This window comes from Gallus gallus, chromosome 9 (assembly GCF_016699485.2).
Source record: "Gallus gallus isolate bGalGal1 chromosome 9, bGalGal1.mat.broiler.GRCg7b, whole genome shotgun sequence".
Lineage (NCBI taxonomy): Eukaryota > Metazoa > Chordata > Aves > Galliformes > Phasianidae > Gallus > Gallus gallus.
The window spans coordinates 7,860,985-7,885,193 of record NC_052540.1 but is presented as its reverse complement, the minus strand read 5'-3'; the positions used below and the strand labels follow the sequence as shown (position 1 = coordinate 7,885,193).

Below are 24,209 nucleotides of genomic sequence, written 5' to 3'. Positions count from 1 at the left end.
TTCCTGGAGCACTGAGGAATGAAGATGCCCTCGGCATCTTCACTTGCCAGCCCTCAATCAGGTTACAGAGGAAAAGCCTCTCTTGCTAGCCAGGAGGCTTGCTGGAAGGTAAAGGTAAAACCTGAAAAGCTCTTCAAAGTTGAATCTGACTTCAAAGAGCCTTGCTGGGGGACATGCACCTGCAGCTTTTCAAGCTTTTGCACTGCGTTTGACTGTTTGTCATAAACATTCATTTAGCCAGCTCTATACAATAGGCTCTTTAATGGATCTTAGGCTGAAAAAGAGTTCTGCCATCACTCATAAAAAGTAAAAATGTAATCCATCTTGAAGAAACCTTTGATGTCCCTTAAAATGCCATATTTTCAGAGGGAAAATACTGAGCCTGGGGACTTGTCAAGGCTTAATACATCTACAAGCTTCTATTGACCAAGTACCACAGGTGCATGCACTGGAACACCCCACTGGTGTTTAGGATGAGAAAACTGGCTCAGACAATCTCCTGCTGCAGCACCATGCCCAGAGTCACTCCCAAAAGACTTCTCCTCACATGCCTGTAAGTCTAGGCAGACATAGAAGTGTCTGCAACTTTTTCAGCCAGCCTGATTCTCAATGAATCAGTGAAACTGCTGATCTGTACTCATAAAGAACTTGGCTCACTGTCATTAGATTAAAAAAAACAAAACAACAACAACAAATTGAAATACAGAAAAAGCTTTCTTGGATATCCGCCCATTCTTATTATACAGCCTCCCTTACCATAGCATTGGAGTGCTTTGTGGTTTTTAACATATTAATGCTCAGTGCAGTAGGACAGAGAAACACCGCCTTTTTTCCTTTAGAAGTTGGAAACTGAGGCATGGAGATACCTGTAAGTGCTGCTGAAAAGCCACTGAGCCAAAAGCTTAACTGCCTCAAAGCTCGGCACTATCATCTTTTTTTCTGGGTACTTTCTGGACACTAGTATGCTGGAAAATTCACCCACCAGGTCACTGCTCAGGATAGAAATCGGATGCTCTGAAATTATGAAAGCAAGTCAAATCACACGATCCCATTTCAGGTAATGTGACACAACCACACTATTTATTCTAACAAATTGGCCTCTTCGGACCACGTGGAGATCCACTGTTTGGCTTTTTTTCCTAGTCATGACCAGCACCCAGGCCAGTATGAGTCTATCAGGAACATTTAAATCTTGCCTCATCTTCTCAGACTCTTAGTGGGCGAAACTGGCAGAAAGTTATAGATGAAAGGGTTGCTACGTGGTGGTGTGACTGTCACATAATGGAACACTCACTCTGAGTAATTGCATAAAGAGCAATTCTGTGGGTTTTATTGAATAACTCGAGATAATTTAAGCCACCATAAAAATATAATGAAAATAAAAAATAACTCTTTTACAGGAAGATGTCTCCTCATATAGCAAATGCCACAGGCACAACATTTATGAATGTATTTTAATTTTAACATTTTCAGAAAACTTTGCAGCATTTTAAGAGGAGGAGCTTTTGTTCAGACTGCCCGATTATTCATATCGGGTCACACATATCCTGAATGCTTTGCATATATGCTGCATAGCAAAATTCAGTATAGATGTGCTATACATAAGAGAATGGAAGATCTCTGCTCTGAAAAATATTCCCAGCTGTGTAAGAAGAGGGGATAGGAGAAACATTTCTGTGCATCAGGTTTGTCTCCTTAGTACCATACCTCCACTTGCATCACTCTTCTTCACTCTTAGCAGTTTAAGTATCAGACGCTTGCCCTAGATGCTCCTAGTAGAGGGCTGTAACAGATTCAATCCACAGTCTCAACTAATCAATCTTAGCTAGACCCAAAATGCAGAAGATACAGTTACTCCTGCTTTTTGGAGGAGGATCAATAGCACTAACAGATTCATCCATTTACCTGTGCTGTGTCTTCTGCCTCCCAGCCCACCCCTCAGTGAAGCAATGACAGAAGTTACAAATCAGGCAAGTGAAGATGAAAGCACTTAAGACACACCTAGAGCCACATTGTCCAAATACAGCAACTGTTTCTTTCTCTGGTTTGTTCTCGTTTTGTTGGACTTCCTTTTTGAAGAAAACACCTACACTACATCTTTCTCGAGGTGAGGATTTTGTCAGCAATACTATTGTTACTCATGTTAGAGAAAAACAAAAAGCAAACAATGACAAGCATAATTCAGTCCTTGCAAATACCACATTTGGTGGCAGCAAGCCAGTTTCTGATCTCATTTACAACAGGGCAAAGCCATGACAACAGCAGTGCTGCAGTCAAGAGCGTCTCCCACTGCAGGCAGCACAGCAGTGACTGGCAGCACAATGCAGCCTTGCTCAGGAAGGGGAAAGACTCAGACTGCTGTTTGGAACCAGCAGTAAGGTGCTTCTGTGTGTTTTGGACTGGGCAAAGGCTGTTGCCCATAGGGGGATGTGCCAGGACAGCGCTGAGTCAGGCCAGGAGTGATTCACCCAGCAGCATCAACGCAGGACGAGGCTGTTTCTCCCCAAGCAGCCCTTGTGCTTGTCTTACATCCTTACAAGAACAGTTCCTTTGTGCTTTTCCAGAAAGCAGCTGAACAGCCTCTAACAGCACAGTTTCATAGTGCTTCCTTCTTGATGTTTCTCTCAAAACAAGCACTGTGTCCAACATCTGTGACACGAGGCACTGTGTGTGTCAGCAGCAGGGAGCACATACTCAGCATGGGTCACTCTTACCCACCAGTGCTTCATTGGGATCCAAAGAAATGTTTGTGAATTTGTGTGAATTACAGCATTTCTCCCAGAGCAGATACAAATACTTGACATTGTAATGGTAAAATGAAGATATTTTAATGGGTGCTAATTTTAAAAATAATTGCAAGAAAGAAACAATTTTATAAGCTCCAAATCTGTATAATTTTTGTCATCTCTTTTGAGAAAAATCTGCTAGTTGGCCTCAATTCATCAGGAAGCGCTATGGTAAATGCTGGAAAACAACCTGTGTGTAGATAAGCAAATTCCCCAAAATAGTAGAGCTGTGCTCCCTTTTCTACTATCAGTGTAGATACACACAATTCAAACTCAAGTATCTTATTTCTTCTCCAACCGTAACTTGTTTATATGTCTTTCCTAGTAGCTTCTAGAGTCAGTTACTTGAACAGCATCCCAATGCCAAAGGCTATCAGTCTGCAGTCCTTTGATTCGTCAGTGCAGTATATTACACACCACTTGCACAGGTCAGTCAAGCCTGCCAATTTTTCTAGGTAGTCTGAACGTCAGGTACTCCATGTTCAGTACTGCAGTGTGCACATTCCCTTAGGCCTATAATCTTAATCACCCTTCTAATATTGTACTGTTGATATGGGATTTAGGTTTCTCTGTTTATCACTTTTGATCTTTTATCTGCTCTTTGGAATGAGTAAGTGCTTTTGGATTGATTTAAGCCATTGTTCTTTTTCTCTGCAGTCTGACACCCACCTTTATCCCGTGCATCTCTTTCAGTAATGGAATAAATCTTAGACTGGCTTTTTTGTACTGCAGTTAATTAAACACAGACAAAATAAGTTAGCTATTTAGCTGAAAATGTTTATTTCTCCATTCTCCCCATCACAGATTTGAATTTTCCTCATGACAGCATTCCTAACCTGTAGGTCAACCTTTGGTCCGGACCTACAACCTCTTTAGGATCAACACATCCGCTCATTGTCCTACCTGAAGAGGTACAGACCTATACAGTACATGAAGCACAGGTCCACACTACTTGCCATTTGCACTAAGGTACAAAAGTCACCTAGAGAAAAATAAAAGCCATCTACCAAAACCAGAATGGTAAATAAATGAACTAATCACTCTGGTGACACTGAATCCACAGGAAGGGAAGGAAACTTTTGGAAAGCGATTTATTTTGATAGTTAGGGAATGGCCTTTGATCCCACAGGGAATCCTAAAAGATCAGCTGCAAATTACAGTTAAAAGCATTGTAATGAAGATGAGTCAATATAAAACAAGGTGCAAAGGTATTATACTAAAGCAGTAGACAGTCTTTTTAATAGTTTGTAAAAGACATTCGTGGGAAGAGCTTATGAAGAGATATTCAGAAGATTAGAGAATACATTTCAATGCACTTGGGAAAAAAAAGAAATAAAGAAACAATGGTTATTTTTAACCCTTTCATGTGTTCAAAAGCTTTGAAATGCTTTATAGAGACCACTTAAAAGTACTTGGAAAGGTGCTTTGACTTAACTATTGCTTCATCACCAACTAAAGCTTAGACTTTGAGAATTAAGTGTCAAATCTGTTCTGTCTCATCAATTCACCCAAAGTGGAACCAGTTTAAGCTATCACAAACTCTTGCAAGGGACTTCCCAAGATGAAGAATTTACTTGCAAGAGAACACGTATCATGAATTTCCTTTCTTCTGGGATGTAGGACTGCCCTGCAAATGGCTTTGAGAGCATTCCCTAGGAATGCATTCTTAGAAATTATATTGCACTGAACAAAGCACCTTCAGCTTTCCATGAAGGCGCTCTGAATACTACAATATCCTTCTTTTGATAGCAAAACCACAGTCCTACACTGGAGCAAAGCCAGACAGGAAATTAAGAATTTCATTGCTACTGGAAGATGTACACTGTCATTAACCTTCCTCTGAAGATACCTGGTCACCTATCATTATATTAAGTAATTCTCTGGTTTGAAGGAAGTCCAAAAGCAGCTGAGGCAGTTCATTACTCACTTGAAGAACGGAGTGTTCCCGTGTACTTTCCCCACAGCTCTGAGGTGCTCAAAACAAAATCAGAATGGGAACTAACTGCTAGCCTTCTAAAAATCCCAAACTTTTGAGAGAACAAAGAGAATCCGTGAGGAAAAAAAGAAAGTTTAAAAACAAAAAGAAGACAATTCTGCTGAAATTCAAATGTTTCACAAGGTATTTGACTCCACATAGGGATGGTCATGTTTAAATGCGCAGCTCATCAAGGAAAACTGTTAGGAGGAGGAAAACTAAATGCTCTGCACTGAGTGAAACAAGGTATGGTTTTGTTCTGGCAGATCTCTGCATTGCAAAACAGGTCTTTGTTCCCTTGTTTCATCTTGAGGAAAAGTTGTTGGCTTTAGGGAGCTATTTTGTCATGCAGACGTTGAAGCAAACAAAAGCTGAGTCGTTCTAATCTAAAAATCTAGCAATTCCTACAAATACATGGGGGAGAAATGCACTGCACCTTTTGGATTCATGAAAAATTAATTAAGAAAAGGTGGGCTCAAAGCAGAATGTCTCTGGCCAGCTCCATGTGTGAATACAGCTAGATTTCAAACCCAATTTGTAAGTGAGATTCTTAGCTAAACTCACTAGAAACACAAGGGCAAGTCATAAAGGTCCAGATGAAAGGCAAAAGTCTTAAAATTCTTTATGTGGGCAGGGTGTTAAAATCAACATCCAACTTATTAAGCAGAGACTGGAGTTTATCCAGCAAATAGGAACCTTATATGGCACACTTCCATTTTGCCTACAACACAGATATTCTCCATAATCCTGTAAGATTCTGAGAAATCAACACAACAGGTAAGTTTTGCTCTTATATGCCAAATCCCTATCAATCTATGTGTTAAATTTCACAACAGAGCTGAAGTCAATAGTTAAAGATCTTAAGATAAGGAAACAAAACATCAATTTTATGTTGATTTTAGGCTTTCCATGAATCACTGATATCATCACATTAGGGATGATATAACTTCATTTTTCTTGAAAAATGAGGGTTTTCATGCACAGGTACTTGATGAGAGTGTCAGTATTTTCCCAGGTCTTAAGATTCAAGGCAAGCTATCTACAGAGAAGTTATTAGTCCAGGAAAAAAATAGTGATACAGAACTTGTGTTCTCATGTGTTATTTCCTCTGTATCTCCCTTTCTTTCTAATACAGCATTTGTCAGCAAAAGCACGCGTCCCAAAGGGTCAAATTAATATTAGGCAAACAGCTAAGCTGGCCAATATCAAGTAATTTCAATGCATGCCTGGCCCTCTATGCCAGCTGGGGAACTAGTTCAACAATATCCCTCTATCCAACTTAGAATAAGGAAAGCACATTTTGACCTTTAAAAAGAAAAAAAAAATATATAGTCCTATTAGTAAGATTCTGATTGCTCTGTAGGAAAGTGAGTAAACATCACACATTTATTAAATTTATACCTCAAGATACAAATGTGAAGAATGGATACTTAGCAACAAGAAAAAGGAGAGCACAAGATGTTCCATCCTAGTGACACATTTTGCAATGAAATAGAAAAGCTCATGCCAATCTGTAACATCCAAGACAATGAACTAAGTCTCCACAAACAGCAGAACTTGTAATCAACAGTGAAATACCAGATTTAAAAGCCTAAATCACATGAATGTAACTCAGCCCCCCCCAAATTCCTCGACATTTTTCTCCTTGCCATCACCATGTTTTTCAATTGGATTGAAATGAGTAATCTCAGTTTTAAAAGGTTGGTTCGATATTTCTGTTGGTTATTAAGGTCACAGAGTCAAGAGATGAGAACGCTAATTTCTGCAAGCAGATTGACTGACATTTGGAAAAGATCGAAAATTCCATCAGTATGGAACATTTTTCTTAGCAAAACATTCATGTAGTTTCTCAGGCATTAACCTGAGAAGGTTGACAACTCCCAAAGAAGACAATCCAAATGCCCTACAGTGTATCATCTAGTCCTATTGGGCTGTTCATGCAGATGGCAGTTATGGACCGTACAGCAGAAGACAAATCTACAGTGTAAACCCTGGGTCTGACTGGGGAAACTGTGGGAATCTGGAGGGGAATGAACTCAGGAATGCAGCTATAAGGCCAGACACCAGAAGTCAATTCTCTTTAGCTTTTTCAAGCTTTGATCAGCTTTCAGAATACCAACCCTTACTTCCTTGGTTGCAGGTTGCTGTGAACTTTTCCTGTTTCAGAAATTGATTAGAGGAAGCCAAATCAAACTACAACACACTGAGAACCTTCCAGCTTGGCAGAAGGCAGAGAAATACATCCCTAAGTGTGAATCATTCAAGAGTTTATTTAGTGAGTCTACTGGCTTGCGTACAGGCAGCGGAAATAAAGTTTCAGGCATCTTCCAGAACGTTCAAAAAACAGACCAATAACACAATGATTCCTTCTTTGCAGAATAACATCTGAGTATCATCATACTGGGAATTGTGTGTAAACCAGCCAGCTCCTTCAGCTGGACCACAAACAAGAAATGCCAGGGAAGGAAATAAATCAGGCACATAGATGAGAATAACCTCAGGATGAAGCTGATTAATCATTTCAGATACTAAAGTGAAAAAAAGAAAGCTTTTGAAATTGTTCCAGAGTTGTACGCATACACAAAGTTGAGGATCACTGCTCTTTTTGCTTCAATAATATTTTTCCTTCCAAGATACCCCAAGGAACATAGATGATGTTGAAAAAAAACATCCAGCTAGCCTATGTGATCAGGACAGTAAGCAGAGGAAAGTAAAAACAAAAAAAAAATTATACTGCTGATTAATTAACAGACATGATTCCCTTCGGCAATGCCAGCTGCACAGTCTCCCTCTCCTGTCCAGAAAAGTTTGTGATAGTTTTTCCCCAGTTTTTAAGGGATGATTAAATTTTTAGATATAATTTATGGACAGTACATTAGCTTACAGGTCCTTTGTGCAATACAGCCTGGGATGCATGCTGTACTTCCACTGTGTCCTGCCCTGGGTGGTCAGCGCATACCTTTGAGCATGGCCTATCATCCACCACTGGGCACCTCAGGAAGACAAAGCCTGCTATCTTACAAAAAAATCCCTCAATTGTTAATCAATTAATGGCTGGTTTTGTTGGGGGGGGGGGGGGAAGAATGTCTTCTCATATGCTCTCCAAATACTTGTTTTGTTATCTGTTATTAAAGACAAAAAATTGTAGGGCTACTTTGAGTTTTGTCCTTCCTATGGAATTGCATACACATTTAAAAGAGGAAGCAGCAGCAGGAAAGCCTGCGCTACTCTTCTGAAGGCCACTGGTAAGCTCTGAACAGACATGTTTAAAAGCATTATATTTTTTCATTGTCCATATGTGCTGGGTTCAGGAACATGAGCCAGCAGCTTGTGCTTGCAGCCCAGAAGGCCAACTATGTTCTGGGCTACATTAAAAAAGGGATGGCCAGCAGGGAGCTGCTGGAGTGGGGCCACATGAGGGGCACAAGAATGATCAGAGGGCTGCAGCACCTCTCCTTTGAAGAAAGGTTGAGGGAACTGGGCTTGTTTAACTTGGAGAAGAGAAGGCTCCGGGGAGACCTCGTTATGGCCTTGCAATACTTGAAGGGAGCATATAAAAGGAGGGGGAACAGCTGTTTACGAGGGCGGATAGTGATGGGACAAGGGGGAATGGCTTCAAACTGAGACGGGAGGTTTAGGTTAGATATTAGGAGGAAGTTTTTTCACACAGAGGGTGGTGACGCACTGGAACAGGTTGCCCAAGGAGGCTGTGGATGCCCATCCCTGGAGGCATTCAAGGCCAGGCTGGATGTGGCTCTGGGCAGCCTGGTCTGCTGGTTGGCAACTACTTTTTTTTTTTTTTTTTTTCCCAGTAGAACAATTTTGTTACATTTAAGTCAAAATATATTAAACAGAATAATCACAAATAATACCTAAATGTCGTTGCCTCAACCTGTCTGCTAAATATACAAACAACTTCTGAAAAAAGTCCTTCAGAAAATGCAAAAAACGGAGTTAAAAAGTAATCAGCTGTTTCCTAATAACTGAACTTAAAATCTCTACATTGGTCCATTTCCATACGTTCTTATGGCATCATGGATTTATGGGCTCCCTCTCGTGGCTACATTAACGACTGGGGACTGTTTTTTTCCAACCCAGCAGTTGCAGAAGATTAATGGATGACATCAAAGGGCAGTTTGTCATTTTCTGAAGCAGGAATTGATTTTAATCTCCTCAGCTGCTGAATGAGTCACCAGAGCTCTTGCTGAATCACCTGTCACTACTTCTGCTAGATGTTTCTTCACTGCCTCAGGGCATGCAGGAAACCAATCAGTATTCACACACAATGCCCTAAGGAAGCAGGTTGAGGGATGCGCTGACTGGTTGGTGGGATCCTACATCTCCAGACACGTTTCAAGGCTGGTCCAATGGAGATGTGCCCCCCTACTACCAGCCAAAAGAAGTGATGCTCCTATACACCCTGAAACACATCCTTCCAGACAGGAACCTCTGGATCCCAGCCCCAGAGGAGCGTTTCCCCCTTTATGGGTGCTGGCTCTGCCCCATGTCTATACACTGATAGTCAGGTTAAATGATTCTAGAGATCTTTCCAACCTTAATGATTCTATGATTCTGTCATTCCAGAAGGTTCTCCAGCCTAGTTTCTTCCCTCCCACACAAGCCAGAGCCTCTATGAGCATCAGTGATTTCCAGAGTTCAATTAATGAGTAGAAGAACCATCCAGCTACTCCCCCATCTTCATGCAGACTGAGCAACAGAGAGATCACAGACTGAGGGCACAGCAGGGAGATTTACAAAACAAATTAAACATTTCTGAAACCAGAAGTCTCAGAGTTCGAAGACTGAGTTCAAAACTACACTTTAAAAAAAAGATAAGGGCATACTGAGCAAGTGTATCATTACAAGTTCTGGCAATAATAGTTTTTTAAACTGACTAAAGACAATTTACAAACTTATGGTAACAATCTGAAGACAGCCATTAAAGACATGATTGAGATTTCCCATCTATTTTTAACAGAAGTAAAATAGAAAGAGCAAAAATGCTGTTTCTTTCATCCTAGACTCATCTTTCCCTCAAACCAAATGTACAGTCTCAGGAGACTGTTTGTCATCTTACCATTAAGAGCTGATCTGCAGGCCTAGCAACTTATCCCCAGACAAATCTGGGTTGTACACATGGCAGCAAACGAGCAAATTCTGGAAATCCATTAATTTTAGAAACCTATTTACTGAAATGTATCGGAAGGCACCACACAAACACACACAAAATAAGCATCAAAAGAATAAACATTGCTGCACTGTTCAGAATGATAGATTATCTGTTATCTATTTTAAACCCAAGAAATCCTCTGTAGGGAAAGGCAATGACAGATAATCAGTTCTGAATTACCCAAAAAATGATGAAGGTCACAATCCAGTTAAATAAAGAAAGATTTGCTTACCTATCCCAAGGATCAGGGCTCCTCTGATACTCCAAAAGGAGAGATCTCCAGGTAAATATTCTTCCTCTGTGGTAGCCAGCTCTTAAATGAGGCTTCTCATGAGGCTGATGGTCTAAAGCAATTCACCTGTGCTCCCAGGGCTGGCTGTGTCTGTTCACCAGGTGCTCAATCATTGGTTCAGGCCCTAACTTAGCAATTCCCGTATATCTGCTGAAGAAAAGTTCACTTATTAAAAAGATTAAAATCCATCAACAGGAATATATATATACATATTGCATATCAGTAACACCCAAACACAATGTTATCAATAGTTAATGAAGTTCAGAACCATATGTCCCAGAAAGAAGCATTTAGTCTGTGTGAAAAATATGCAAAATTAATTACAAATCATTTGCATATGCTCATTTACTACAATGACAAATAAGATGCTTAAAAGGCATAAATGGCTAAAAATCATTTTCTTGTTTTAATGGTTATCTGGTTGTAGTGCAAAATTGCTTTTTCTAAGCACATTCACCTGGTTCTGCAAATACTTGTTGCAATGATTAGACATCAGGCTTCTTGGTCCTTATCTCTAAATTGAAGAGCTATGGATTTGAAGGCTGGACTATCAGATGGATAACAAACTGGTTGAATGATTGCAGCCAGAGGGCTACTGTCAACAGCTCTATGCCCAGATGGAGGCCGGTCACAAGTGGTGACTTCCAGGGGTCTGTCTTGGGACTGGTGCTTGGTACTAAGTGTACCCTCAGAAAGTTTGCTGCTCACACCACACTGGGTGGTGCAGTTGACAAAACAGAAGGAAAAGACACCATTAAGAGGACCTGGACATGCTTGAAAAGTGGGTATGTGAGAATCTAATGAGGTTTAATAAGGCCAAGTGCAAGGTGTTGCACTTGGACCGAGGCAATCTGAGATTCAAGTACAGACTGGGAGAAGCACTCATTGAGAGCAGTCCTGCAGCGAGAGACTTGGAGGTCCTGGTAGATGAAGGACTTAACATGAGCCAGCAGCATGAGCTTGTAGCCTGGAAGGCCAACAATATCCTGGGCTGCATCAGAAGAGAGGTGGCCAGCAGGAAGAGGGAGGGGATTGTTCCCCTCTGCTCTGCTTTCCTGAGCCCCCATCTGGAGGATTGTGTCCAGGCCTGGGACCCCAGTACAGGAGGGATGCAGAGCTGTTGTAGTGGGTCCAGAGGAGGGTCACAAGGATGATCAGAGGGCTGGAGCACCTCTCCTGTGCAGAAAGGCTGAGGGAGTTGGGCTTGTTTAGCTTGGAGAAGGCTCTGGGGAGACTTATTTGTGGCCTTCCAATACTTGAAAGGAGCTTATAAACATGAGGGGGACTGACTTTTTACATGGTCTGATAGTGATAGGACAAGGGGAAGTGTCTTTAAACTAAAAGAGGGAGGTTTGGTTAGAATTTTTTTTCTCAGGAGCAGTGAGGCACTGGTACACATTGCCCAAAAAAACTGTGGATGCCCCATCTCTGGGGGCATTCAAGATCAGGTTGGATGGGATCCTGGGCAGCCTGATCTAGTGGTTTGCAACCCTGTCCATGGCAAGGAGTTAGAGCTAGAAGATCTTTAACAACCTTACCAACCCAAGCTATTCTATGATTCTTATTTGAGAAACAGTACACCTTCCTGCCCTCCTTTCTCAGAACTTTTAAGGGCTTCTCTCACTGTCTTCACCAGACTTTGGATCCAAGCTCCAAGAGACAAAACCTCAGTCACAAGGCACGATGTTTTCATGCAACAGCATCCCTCCAAGGAAGTTAAATTCTTCAGCTGGAAAGAAAGAACAACAACAAAACTACTTCAAAAGGCCCCTAACACACAAGGTGCTGTGAAAACTGCAGCACAAGCTCAGTTCTTCCTGCAAGCAATTATTTCACATTAAGCAGCATTCTCCTTTTTTCAGGTCTCAGAATACAATAAAACAACCCAAACCAACAACCCAGACAAAAGCTGAGAGATCCAAGCAGTGGATTTCAGATGGAAAGAGAACAGCATTATGCCAAGTGCCCTGTGACCCTAAGGAGATGCTGCCTGCAGCAATGACTGGAGCACCAATCTGCTCTGGACGTGACCCCACATTGCCTGTTCTTTGATATTTATGGTGGCATTTCACCACTGCGCTGCCTTTTTAGAGTTCACTCCCACCATCAGATCCTAACACAGGTAATTCTGCAAATAGCTCAGTTCTGAATTGAAAACTCAAGCAGCAGAGAAGAGTTCAACTTCAGGAGAACAGTAAGCAAAGAACAGAACCAAAATGACATCTCAAAGTACTCATTTCATCTGGCTGGGAACAGCCTGCAGCCACAGGCTCAAAGCGATGGGACTGTAACAATAGCTAGCATTGCACAGTGAGTTACCAAGTGCAGTTGCAGAGTTTGGATGAGACTTTCAAATGCTGAAAGTCTACACTTGGAATTCAGTTTCAGAATTGTTGCTGTTGTGAGCCCTTTGAAATCTCAGCATTCTGACACATTTTAATACTGGATATGTAAATAATGTTTTTCACATTCAGGCAGAAGAAATCAGGCAGAGTAATAATGCACACATATTAGAGATAATGCCTTTTGGGGAGAAATAATAACTTGCAGCTAAATTACTTAGGGAGGTAATTGGTATTTGTATCCCCTACTGCCTAGCATGACATTTAAAGATGCTGCAAGATCCTCATTACATAGTTATGTTATATGCTATGAAGCAGCTCTAAGACAAAAATCTGCTCAATAGTTAAACCTGTTGCTATAACAACCACATTTCATGGACATGGATACACACACGACACCTCCATTAACAAAATCTCTCATTACAAATGAATTTTACCTGGCAAAAGAACCAGTTAAATTTGGGGGGGGGAAAAGGGTCTTTTTTTTTTCCTTAAGCTACCAACGGAATTTGATCTTTGAACACCTAAAGTCTCCCCAATAAATATTTCCTGTTTAATTCATCTGGTTTGGGGTTCCTCTTAAATGTTTCCCCTCCAAATGAAGGAATTGAACCTCAGCCAAGCAGACATTTAGGCATATGGCTGATTCCACTTTAGTGGGTCACAATACAGTTTTTGATACACATTGCTCATACTCAAAGATACAACTTCTTCCAGCCTTTGCCCACAAAATTAAGGAGGAAGAGCAGAAACAAAGGCTCAGTGTAACACAGCAGGCCTGGCAAAGAATCAGCAGATATTTCATATATTTATTTTACAAATCAAATCACCATTTGGCACAACTTGATCCATCTCAGATCTTAATTAATTGCCTGGAATAGAAGGGTATATAATAATAATAATAATAATAATAATAAAGAACATTAAAAAAGAGAGATGAAAAACTCTTGTAGGTCAAACTGAGGCCAACAGAGAAGTGATAGGGGGAGTTCAGGAATGGCAGATGCTTTGTGATGCTCTCAATAATGGCTTGTGATGCTTCCAGTAATTACGGACTTATACAGAGTAAGAAGCTTCATCTCTGCATGACAACAATAACATACAAAGGAATGCTACACATAAAGCACAGTGAAAGCCACTGACTGGGTGCTGAAGACGGTTACTTCAAAATAAAGAGAATAAAAACTTTTGTGTAATACTTTCATCCATTTGCATGCACTATACAGCGGCATTACAAAGGAGCACGACACAGGAATTATTTCCATTACATGGGATTTCATTTCAAACATCTCACAACTAGAAAGACCAAAAGGGGTTTGGACCTATTGTAGGAAATAATGATTTTCAGCATAAGAAGTACTCACCAAGAGATTTTCATACATGTAATATTTCCTAGATGGCTGATAATCATATTACTTTTTATGATGGGCTGACCATAGCTTCTTCCTAGATAAATCCGTTCTTCTCATTGCCAGTTATGAAAGGTACCAGTGGAGACAGAAGTACGTGTCTGATTTACAAACAATTTGACATTTCTGTACTGTTTCTCTATTTAGAGAACAATACAACTCCTACAATAAACACAAATTACCTTGACTCACTCCATTCCCTCCTTCATCAGTTTCAATATTTACATATTCTAGGAAGACAGCTTCAGAAGCAAGATCAAATTTAGCACAAGTTTCACGAAGCTTTCCAGAACTGTGATTTTGTTAATAACAAGTAGAAAAATACAGGTTTCCACACAGCTGTCTTTTGTGTTCCTCTTGAAAACACCAGCTGTGGCTTTGAATTAATGTTACTGTTTTCACATGGCTGCATACCTTTTAAAGAATAAGTGAGGGCATTGGAAGCAGAAGTTGATAACTGCCTTACGTTGTTCAAGGTTTCTCTTTTCAACACAAAACATGTAAGTAGTAAGGCATCCTGCCAAGGGCAGACCACAAAAAGATTTAGCAGTAAAAGTTACATATTTTTTTCCTTTTAAGTGTAAGCGCAAACTAATGTCTGCTAGACTAAAACTGTTTGCAACAGAAGGCACTAAGAATATTTTGCCATCAATGATGGAAATACTCAAGTTGCAGGCCTCCCACTTAAATGTAACTAGCCTCATCCCTACAATGTGCTTTTTTGCTGGCTGAATTTGTAATCACCCTCTAGTACCCATTTTTAAATTCAGAGCCTTCCAGGACCCCTTAGCAACCTGCTCATCAATTACCTGACATACTCTTCCTACTGAGAGGTCAAACAGGAATGTGAAATGTATTACTGCAGCTGTCAGATACACAGGATGAACAACCAGCTCATGTGAAAGGGAGTTTTACCCTTCATTTCTGAAGAGATGAGATTCCACCCACTGACTTGGTGTGTTAAGTCAGACATACTGTAGAAGAAGAAGTCACTGTGGTGGTAATGAGAGTAATCATTAAACTTGGCCATACACTTTCAGATATTTACTAAAAAAGAATGTTTAAGGAGTGAAATTAAGATCAGGAAATCAAGATGTATGCCTTTAATTTACAAGTAAGACTCAATACAATCAAGTTAATACTAGTGCACTATGCCTGATTCCTATAATCTAGAGCTCGTGACAACCTTAAGTAAACATGGAAACTGGGTTACTAAATAGCTCCTGTCTAATTACAGGAAAAAGCTGACAAAAAAAAAAAAAATAGGAGGAAACTGCCTCATCATTTCACTGACATTAACTGGCATCATACTCTACCTGTATCTAGGTTACAGTCATCATATTCTATACACTACTCTTTTCTTCTTAAGAAGACAAGTGTGTGAGAAGAAGTGATCTTTTACTTAAGCCAGGTAGCATATCTGAAAAAGCAGGCCCTAGTTCAGCTATTTCATAGCCTCAAGCACCTTGAGGCCAGTGAAGAGCTACCTTCCTGTCAGATAAGCAATGGCTCCTGCACTGCAATTTCTCTACAAGAAAAGCTCGGATGCAGCTGGGACACACACCAGGGCACAGCAGCCTGCAAGTCCTCGCCAGGCCCTGAACAGGCAGGGTCTCAGCTGGAGGGCAAATTGGGAAGCTTCCATAGTATCGCTGTGACATGTGCTAGACACATCATTTCATTTGCACCCCTTTCAGAGAGCTGTATTGGTGGTTTTCCTGGTATTTGTTTTCCTATTGCCATCTCCTCTAGCCGCCAGCACAATTTTCAAATTGCAGGCAACTTATAATAACAGTCTGCACAAAACGGCTGGTGTTAAATGCTGTCATCCATCTCCACTAAAACTTTTTGATTATTCAGTATAAAAACTGGCAAGAAGACAGATGGCATCCTTGATATATTTTAGCAATTTTTATCTGTTATCAATTATTTATGCCCACCTTTGGTTACAGATGCAAGATTGCCCATTTTTTACAGTTTCCGAACAGAGGCTTTCAGCACTGGCTTCAATTACAGTTAAATTTTGAGCTTCAGTTGGGATAAACACTGCCTACTTCTGACAGTGTTCTCAGAATCTAGTGAGGCTGAACATCTACTGGAAGGCACAGGGACAGGGCTGACCTCCAGCCCAGACACCCAACATCAAGGGCTGCCTTGAGGCCACCACTATGCAGAAGAACTGCTGCTTCCACACAGGATCAAGAACAATCCTTTTGGTTTACCTGTACCTTCAGCAAAACCAGTAAATGGTACTTCTCACTGAAAAGAGAAAACATTCCAGAGAGAGTTGACTCACAGAATCATTTGAAATGGCCAGAATTCTTTCTTAGCCCAGACAGTCTTGGCTGGAAAAGAAGAACACGCCCAAAGGATGCAACACCCAAAGGATGCAACACCTAAATCTCCAAATCCCTGTTTCTAATATAGTGGTTTGTGAGAGCTTAGCTCAGGGACATCCTGCTCCCACTCCCCCCTGTGAAGGCAGTCTCCTGAGCAGCTTCGCTGGAGATGCTCCTGGAGGCAGAAGACGGCATCATGAATGTGAAAGGGCCAAAGCATGACATGGAAGATCACAAAATCTATACCACGGAGGGCAAGGAGAACATGAATATATGTACTGTGTGCTTTATGGAATGCTGCCCCAACACACTTAGCTGTAGCATTTTGTACGCTTCATTCACCTGGAGGTCTGGCCCTCTCTTCCTTGCAGCCACTAGAGGTCAACACAATCACACACTTCAGAGCAGGAGCACGGAGCTATGGTGGACCCATGCCTGTCACCTGGGCTGGGATTGTGAGATGGACCAGAGTCTTTGCTCACCTCCTGCCTGATGGGAAGCAGCATGTGTGGCTGCACAGCTCCAGTGGACTAGCACCACAACTGTTTTGGACACAAATGGGCCTCATCCAGCCTGTGGAAAATAAGGGATGTTGTCAGATGAGTGCATGGCACTCATGATGGTCTTCTGAGCTGTGGCCAATGTTCTTCTTATACTGAAATACAAACTCACTAAACCAACATCTTCTTTTAGATAATACACTGCCATATACGCTTCTTGCATTATTCAGATTCTCAGTGAATTCTGGAGGCAATGACCAGTACTTGTTTCAGTGCAGGGCATACAATTTTTCAAAATCTGTCCTAGAATCTTGTATAAGTGTCCAGCAGTTTTGATTCCAAAAATGAGTGGATAGACAAGCATACAGACACACACAATGGAAACCAGCTCTTCAATCATTCAACAGCCTCCCACAAACACGTATTTTCTGGAAAGCCTAATACAATGCTATGAAACTATGAAATTGTGTCTCTCACATCCCCAGTTTCACTGCTGCAGCTTGATAACCTCTTCCCCAGCTGCATGTTTGTTTTCCATAGCATGTCACTGAAGTTCCTCATTTTAACAGTCCTTTTCCATCACAAATGTACAGTAACATCTTCCTAACACCATGTATATCAATGCTGACTCCACACCCTCCCACCCCACCCCCAGTTTATTTTGTTACCTCTTTGCATGGTCTTGATCAAAGCAGAAGATAGAACGTGCTGAGGTGGCTTCCTTTTTCTCTTCTTCATTTGCTGCCTCTGTGAAAGGATGTCCTCATGCTGCTCCTGTGGGGTAGGGGGGAAGTGGGAGCAAACATGATATGTGGAAGTGGAAATGTTCGAGGAAAGGGTATACATGGTACTTAGGGACATGGTTAAGTGGGCAGTATTGGTGGGAAGTGGCTGGTTGGACTAGATGATCTTGGAGGTCTTCTCCAACTTTAACGATTCTATGTTGTAGCAAAATAAAAACACTAATATTTTGCCCACACCGTTATATTTTAGCCTCTTCCAGGAAGGAACAATTCAACAGTTTCTCTCAAATATGGATTTAAAGTTCAGGTTACTGCAGATTCAAGTTATCACTGCTTTATGAAAACCTCTATGCTAAACGGAAATATTATTACAAGCCTTACTGTGTTCTCCTTATTGTGTTCTCCTTATTGACATGCCAGCATTATAGATAAACTGCTGTCATAATTGTGACTTACTGTAGAGCACAGACTGTGACATGTAGTGATGTTAACAGCTTTTCAATTTCTTTTTATGACAGCACACCCATCTTCCTCAAGTAATTATACATATTTATTACACACTGCAAACTGCTTCACTGCTTTAGCAACTTACTATCATCTCATGCTGATTCTAGAAATCAGAACACATTCAATTTTCAAGTCATTTAATTTAGAACAGAAACTGCACATAGTTATTAGAAGGTTCATAGAGGGCCTTGATATTCTGTACCTCTGGTGGGATCTCTCTGTCCACCCAGGCTCCTGCTGCTGTCCCTCACTGGTTCCACAGTAGTCCTGCACTGCTCAGAGCTGTAGCTTCCCCAGGTGAAGCACTATGTCACTCACAATGCACAAATCATAGAATCATAGAATGGTCTGGGTTGAAAAGGACCATAGTGATCATCTAGTTTCACCCCCCCCCTGCTTTGTGCAGGGTCACCAACCACCAGACCAGGCTGCCCAGAGCCACATCCAGCCTGGATGTCAAATGCTTTCATATAGTTTCTTCCTGACTAAAGAATCTGCACTTCCAGTGCTGAGAAAGACAGCAGAAATAACAAATGCAACAGCAAGAAGAAGCACAGCATGGAACAAGGAAGATTGCTTCCAAGATCAGGCCAGGGCTCACGTGTATTTCAGGCATGGATTTAACCACCCTGAAGTTAAAAAAAAGAAAGTTGGAAAAGTCTTCTCAGACCTCATGAATCATTCTCAACTAATTAGAGTAAGATGTGGCTCAGCTATCAAATAAACACACATTATCTGCACTTAGCCCTGGCGGACGTGACTGCAGGGCTGCAGCCCATCGGGCTTCCAACTATTTGGATAAACAGGTACTGATCACATTTCATTTCAGTCTTTTGCTACTGGATGTACTGATTTATTTGTTAACTGAGAATCCGCTAGGAGGACAGTGCCAAATGCACCGGTGAGCTCCTATAAGGTTAAATTCATTCCTCTGAATTGAAAATAGAAAGCTGTGGCTCTGCAAGGCAGCCATCACAGTCACATGCATGGGTGGGAAGGTATACCAGAATGTTCACATAGATGTGGCAAGGTGTCACTGAAAAATGTGTTAAAGAGCTTCCACAGATTTACTCTAAATCAGGCAGAACTCCCACCGATGCTACCAAGACTGCAGCTTAGATAAAGGTTGGTGACTCAGATCATTGGAGGGGAAAGCACATTGGTGAGCAAATTTCATGGCATTAGAGACAGCTAAAGCAGGCTACATCAGGGATATAGCCGTGGTGACAATTAAAAATATTAATTTGTGACTTTTGTTTGCTTATAATTTCAACAAAGCTCCACATTTCACAGCTTCACAAAAAATGAGAGAGGGCTCTTCTACAGTTACACATCTACCCTAGCAGCAGAGTAGGCACTTTCCTAAGTCAATAAATCTTCACCAGCACACCTGTATTCATATGATAATAATATTAACAAAATAAATTAAAAGTGTGCATGACCTCAAAGCTACTCACCCAGGCCTGTAGTTGTGTGTGGACAAAGTCAGCCAGCCCCTGAAAGCCAAACAAATGAGTCTCATATACATTGCAATGCATCAAATATCACACAGAGGATTTTTTCCCATCTTCAGAATGTAAATACAACTTCTGTTCTACAGATATGCGGAGTCATAATCGAGGAACACTTAATAGCTTATAAGCAGATCCTAAAAAGATCTTGAGGAGACTGCTTCCATTTTTAATTTGTCTGCATGAAAAGAAGCAATCTTAGACGTCTGAGATTGATTTGTGATAGTGTGCAGCACTTGTTATCTTTGTGAAGCACGGGATTTGGATGTCTGGCATTCCACCACCACCAAACCATTCAGGAACCAAAGCTTTGTCCTGGATCACTCTTCCTGCTCAGACCATTCCTGTGGTTTCACTGGCAGCAGAGCCAGCCCAGCATTTGGTCAGTGGGAGACAGGTGACCTTCCATTTCCTCTGCATTTCTTCCTCCTCCTGTTCCCGCTCTTAGCCACGCAGTCCAGCCTCTGCCTGATGCCTGCCAGGCACCTTCCTCAAGCTGGCTGAGTTCAGCTCCCCATGAAACTAGTGAGGCTAAATTGGTTCCTCCATGGGTCCAGGGAGCACCAAATGAGGCACTAGTGCAGCATTCAGGGGACATGGCTGGAGTGAGGCTAATGGAGATGGAAGAGACAGAAAAACACTTTCCCGATAGGACCTCTAGCATCTTTTGGAGCCACACCTCCCATGCTCTTCTATAGCTTTCTGCCCTGCTGAGCCACCAGGCAGCAGCCTGACAGCATATAGGAAACAGCATGGGCTGAGAAACACATGTCCCTGGGGTAGGGGGGCTGGGGGATGCAGGACAGGAAGCTGATGCATCTGAGAGCAGCTTACAGCTCTATGATAACAGTCCCAAATATTTTGTCTATTAGTTTAGGCCCCAGTTTTTGGCAGTCAGAGAAGAGATGAAGGCAGGAAACATTGTCATGTTATTTCAGCCAATAGATATCTGCCTGCGTGTCCACCAATGAATTTTGCTGTGTAAAAAGCTAGCAGACTTTCATTTAAAGCAAAATTAAAAATTCTTGCAGCTTCTCCTCTTATGAACTGCACAGAGTGGCTTGGGAGCTGCTCTGCTATGACCAATGCTTCTCATTCTTACCTTGAGCTTGGCTCATCATAGCCACCTGCTGTTTTCTACATCATATTGAGACTGCATATGGAGAAACAGTCCCCTTCTATGTATTTGTTCAAATATCTCTTAGGCCAGGGCTCCAGTTGGGTCACCAGTATGATTATAAAAGAAGAAAAAAGAGTAAGTAGAACAACTATCTCAGGGAAGCAGTGCAACTAATTGTTCTCAGAACTCAGAAGCCTGTTGTGAAAACAAACAAACAAACAAAATGGACACTGAAAAAGGGCTATTTGCTGCATGTATTATTTCTGGGAAAGCGAGGATGCAGCTGCAGGTTTAAAAATGGTTTCCCCCCAGCAGTTTGTTGGGTGTTTTTGTTTTGTTGGTTTCACTTTTTTTCCTTACGTTGACAGCCTGTCTCTCATCTGTGCTTCACATTAAACAAGAGACAAGTGATGCCATCACCGAGGTTTGCTCATTTGATTGATATTGTTGCAAGGACTTCAAGGAAATGTGCACAGAAAGAAGACATTCCTGTCTGGGAGTACTCCATGATATGGGAAGAGTTTGCAGCAGCTGCAGCCCCGGAGATGTGGCAGAAAGGCTTACATTCATTGAGAGCATCGTGAGCAAGGCAGCTCACAGGCCACTCATTTGCAATAACAGTATCAGCATCTCACAATATACTGTATCCATACCTCTGGGGGGCAAACAGATAAAGACAATAGGATATTGAGCAGCAGGACTCTTTGCCATCTGTCAGCTGGACATCCAAGTAAAATTAGCAGGGTGGAACATTTAATGCTTCATCTGCTTTCAGCAGGGAGATGTATGCCGTCTTAGCCAGAGCATCCCTGGATGATGAAGCAAACTAAAATGTTCGCATTAAAAAATAACAAAAGGAAGCTATTCTTGGAGCCACGAGGGCCACCAGATCCTTTTTAAATGGTGCAGAAATATCAGCATGAATAATTAATACCTGGAGTGGGTGATTCTCACTCAGGAAAAGGAGGCAGTACACAATGGTCCTCCAGTTGTCCCTCCTGCCAGAGGCAAGAGTCCACTTTTTTGCTGCCTTACACAGCAGCGAGGACAGGACATGACTGTGCTTAGCTCTGGGCAGGGAGAGGGCGAAGTTGTGTCAGAGGGCCTGCTGGACAGAAGGAGGTTTGTTTTATGGCGCAGTCCTCCTGTTTCAGGACCTCAGCAGCTCTAACAAACAGACAAATATCCCCACGGTAGCAGCTATAATATGGCAGAAGAGCCTGAACATGGCACGCTCACAAATCTGACAGGGTGGTAACCTATCCCCCCAAGACCACGAGCTGTCACGCACTCTATTCATAAAGCCTGAGCCTCTGCCTGATAGAGAAGAGCAGCACTCTCCCACCTTCCACTTGTAGATCTGGACTCATTTCAGAGTCCTACAACAGCACCATCCAACTGTACAGGACAGATGAGGTATGGTATGGCTGTATAGCCATAGATATGTTCCTGCATGGAGCAGAACCTATTTCTAGGATTTTGTCTACGTTTGCAGAGCCATTTCAAAACAGAATCAAAGACTCACTTCAGTATGAGAACCGATCAGGCACTGAAATAGCAAGCAACTGGCTTTGGAAGTCAGGGTGAGAACCAAAACACATTGCCATGCTCGGAGCTTGTATCTCCGTTCAAGACACTCTTCCTCACAAAACTTGATGAGAGAATACAAAAGGTGAGAACCAATTTCTAGTTGAGGTTAAAACTATGAATACAACATGGCAACAACACAGCTGATCTCTGAACACCACTGTGGATCTGAAATACAGCTTTCATGAAGGGAAAGCAAGCTGTGGGGCAAAACCTCAGTGTTATGCAACTATACAGCAAAATTTCAGCCTTTGAAAAAAAGGATTTCTAAGATCACACAGTACAAATGCACAAAAGATGGCAAAAAAATACCTGAATGCTTTTTTCTTTTTTTTTAATGTGCTCTCATATTTTCTACCACATAAAGGAGAGGGTTTACATTCCAATATAGGGAAAAGATGGTCAGTTTGGTGGATGCTCTTGTGTGAAAGAAGATTATCTTCAGATACTCTTCAAAGTACCTCCTAAGAACTTGCAGTGTTCTTAGCAAAGGTCACTGTGAGCCCTGGCAGCCCCAGCAGCCTTGACTGGTCCAGCAGTTAGAGACCTGGCAGAATCTGGTTCCATGGGATTACAGACAGGCACTGATGTGCAATTTATGGGCTTTTCAGTAGCTGCAACTCCCTGTGAGTAGGGAAATACTGACATTACATCTTTTTTCTGTCTCAGTAGAGTGAAAAGCCAAAACCCATTCAGGTCTATGAACAAAATGTATCAGTTCAGAGATCCTACACATTCCTCCTCTCCTCCAGGAGAATAAAGCTGCTCAAATCCTCAAGGCTTCATTTTATAAAATACAGTCTCACATGACGCTGGGTGCAGGTCAGGACACGACCTCCAACTGAGCTAAGTCTGTTCAACTGAGGAGATAGTTTAAATAGCAGGACACACATCCTGCTGGATGGACAGCACTGGAACCAGGAAAATAACTTCACCAATGACTGCATTTTGAGCCTTCAGGCAAAATGAATGACCTTTCTCCTTTTGAACCCAAACAAAAAAATAAATCCTGCTTCACTTTCATGACATACAACAAATAAACCAAATAACAATAATGACTCTATGTAATTTTTGATAGAATATTATTTCTGGCATATCTCTCTACAAAAGAAAATATCTGGCAAACAGAAAGGTTGACATGAGAAGGAAATACTTTCCTCCTCTGCTCCTAATATCAATCTATGTCTTCTCTGAACAGCTCTGAGGCTCAAGAGTACAGCAGTGACTAAGAGCAAGAGTAACAAATGAGGCATATCTACATTTCCTTTACTGACTGACTATGAGTAGCACCACTTACTCCACCAGTCTAACATGCTATTATTTCTAGTAGAGCCAAAAGGGACAAGTGCTGGACTCTGTTAGGATTCGCCACATTCATGCTGATAAAACCTCTCCAGCTAAGTACAAGACTTGAAATTTCTCAGTTCTTGTCAGTATCTCTCTCTATTGGCCTACATATGCCTGGCCATAGGCTTAGACTACAGCCATAAACAGTATCCCAGAGCAGACTGGAGAGTCAGAAGTCAGCCAGGGTGAAGGTTCTAGTCTATCTAATCTAAACATGACATGTCAGGCTGATAGAGCATACTGGGGAGAAGGAACAGTCCTGAGCCATAGAGAAAATGCAAGAGCTGTTGCATCCTGTTGAAAAAAGCTGTGCTACCAGATCAAGGTGAGCAGAGATATTAAAACAATTTACATTAGCCACACCATTTTAAAAAAAGTATGCTTGCCATACCCTGCCACCCCAATGGTAGAGCCTTTTCTGCATAATGCAACAGGACAAATTTGTTCTTAGAAGAGTTTTTTTTTTTTTTTTTTCTTTTTAGATGGCTTCAAAATTTTTGCCATTCTGAAAATGGTGAAAGACTGGTCAGGTCATACAAAATAGATGCACATGCTCATTACACAATCAATTAGACTAAATC

The 24,209-nt window shown here is 41.6% G+C and overlaps 1 long non-coding RNA gene across 1 annotated transcript in view; it reads right to left on the bottom strand.

The window, feature by feature from the left end:
- LOC107051850 overlaps nt 1-24,209 on the bottom strand; it is a 77,713-nt gene that overhangs the window by 14,567 nt on the left and 38,937 nt on the right. The window contains exons 7-10 of the long non-coding RNA XR_006930917.1: nt 19,521-19,559; nt 17,482-17,587; nt 16,796-16,886; nt 10,164-10,370 (exon numbers count right to left, since the gene is read on the bottom strand). This is a non-coding gene — a long non-coding RNA (uncharacterized LOC107051850). The remainder of the gene's footprint in view (nt 1-10,163; nt 10,371-16,795; nt 16,887-17,481; nt 17,588-19,520; nt 19,560-24,209) is intronic.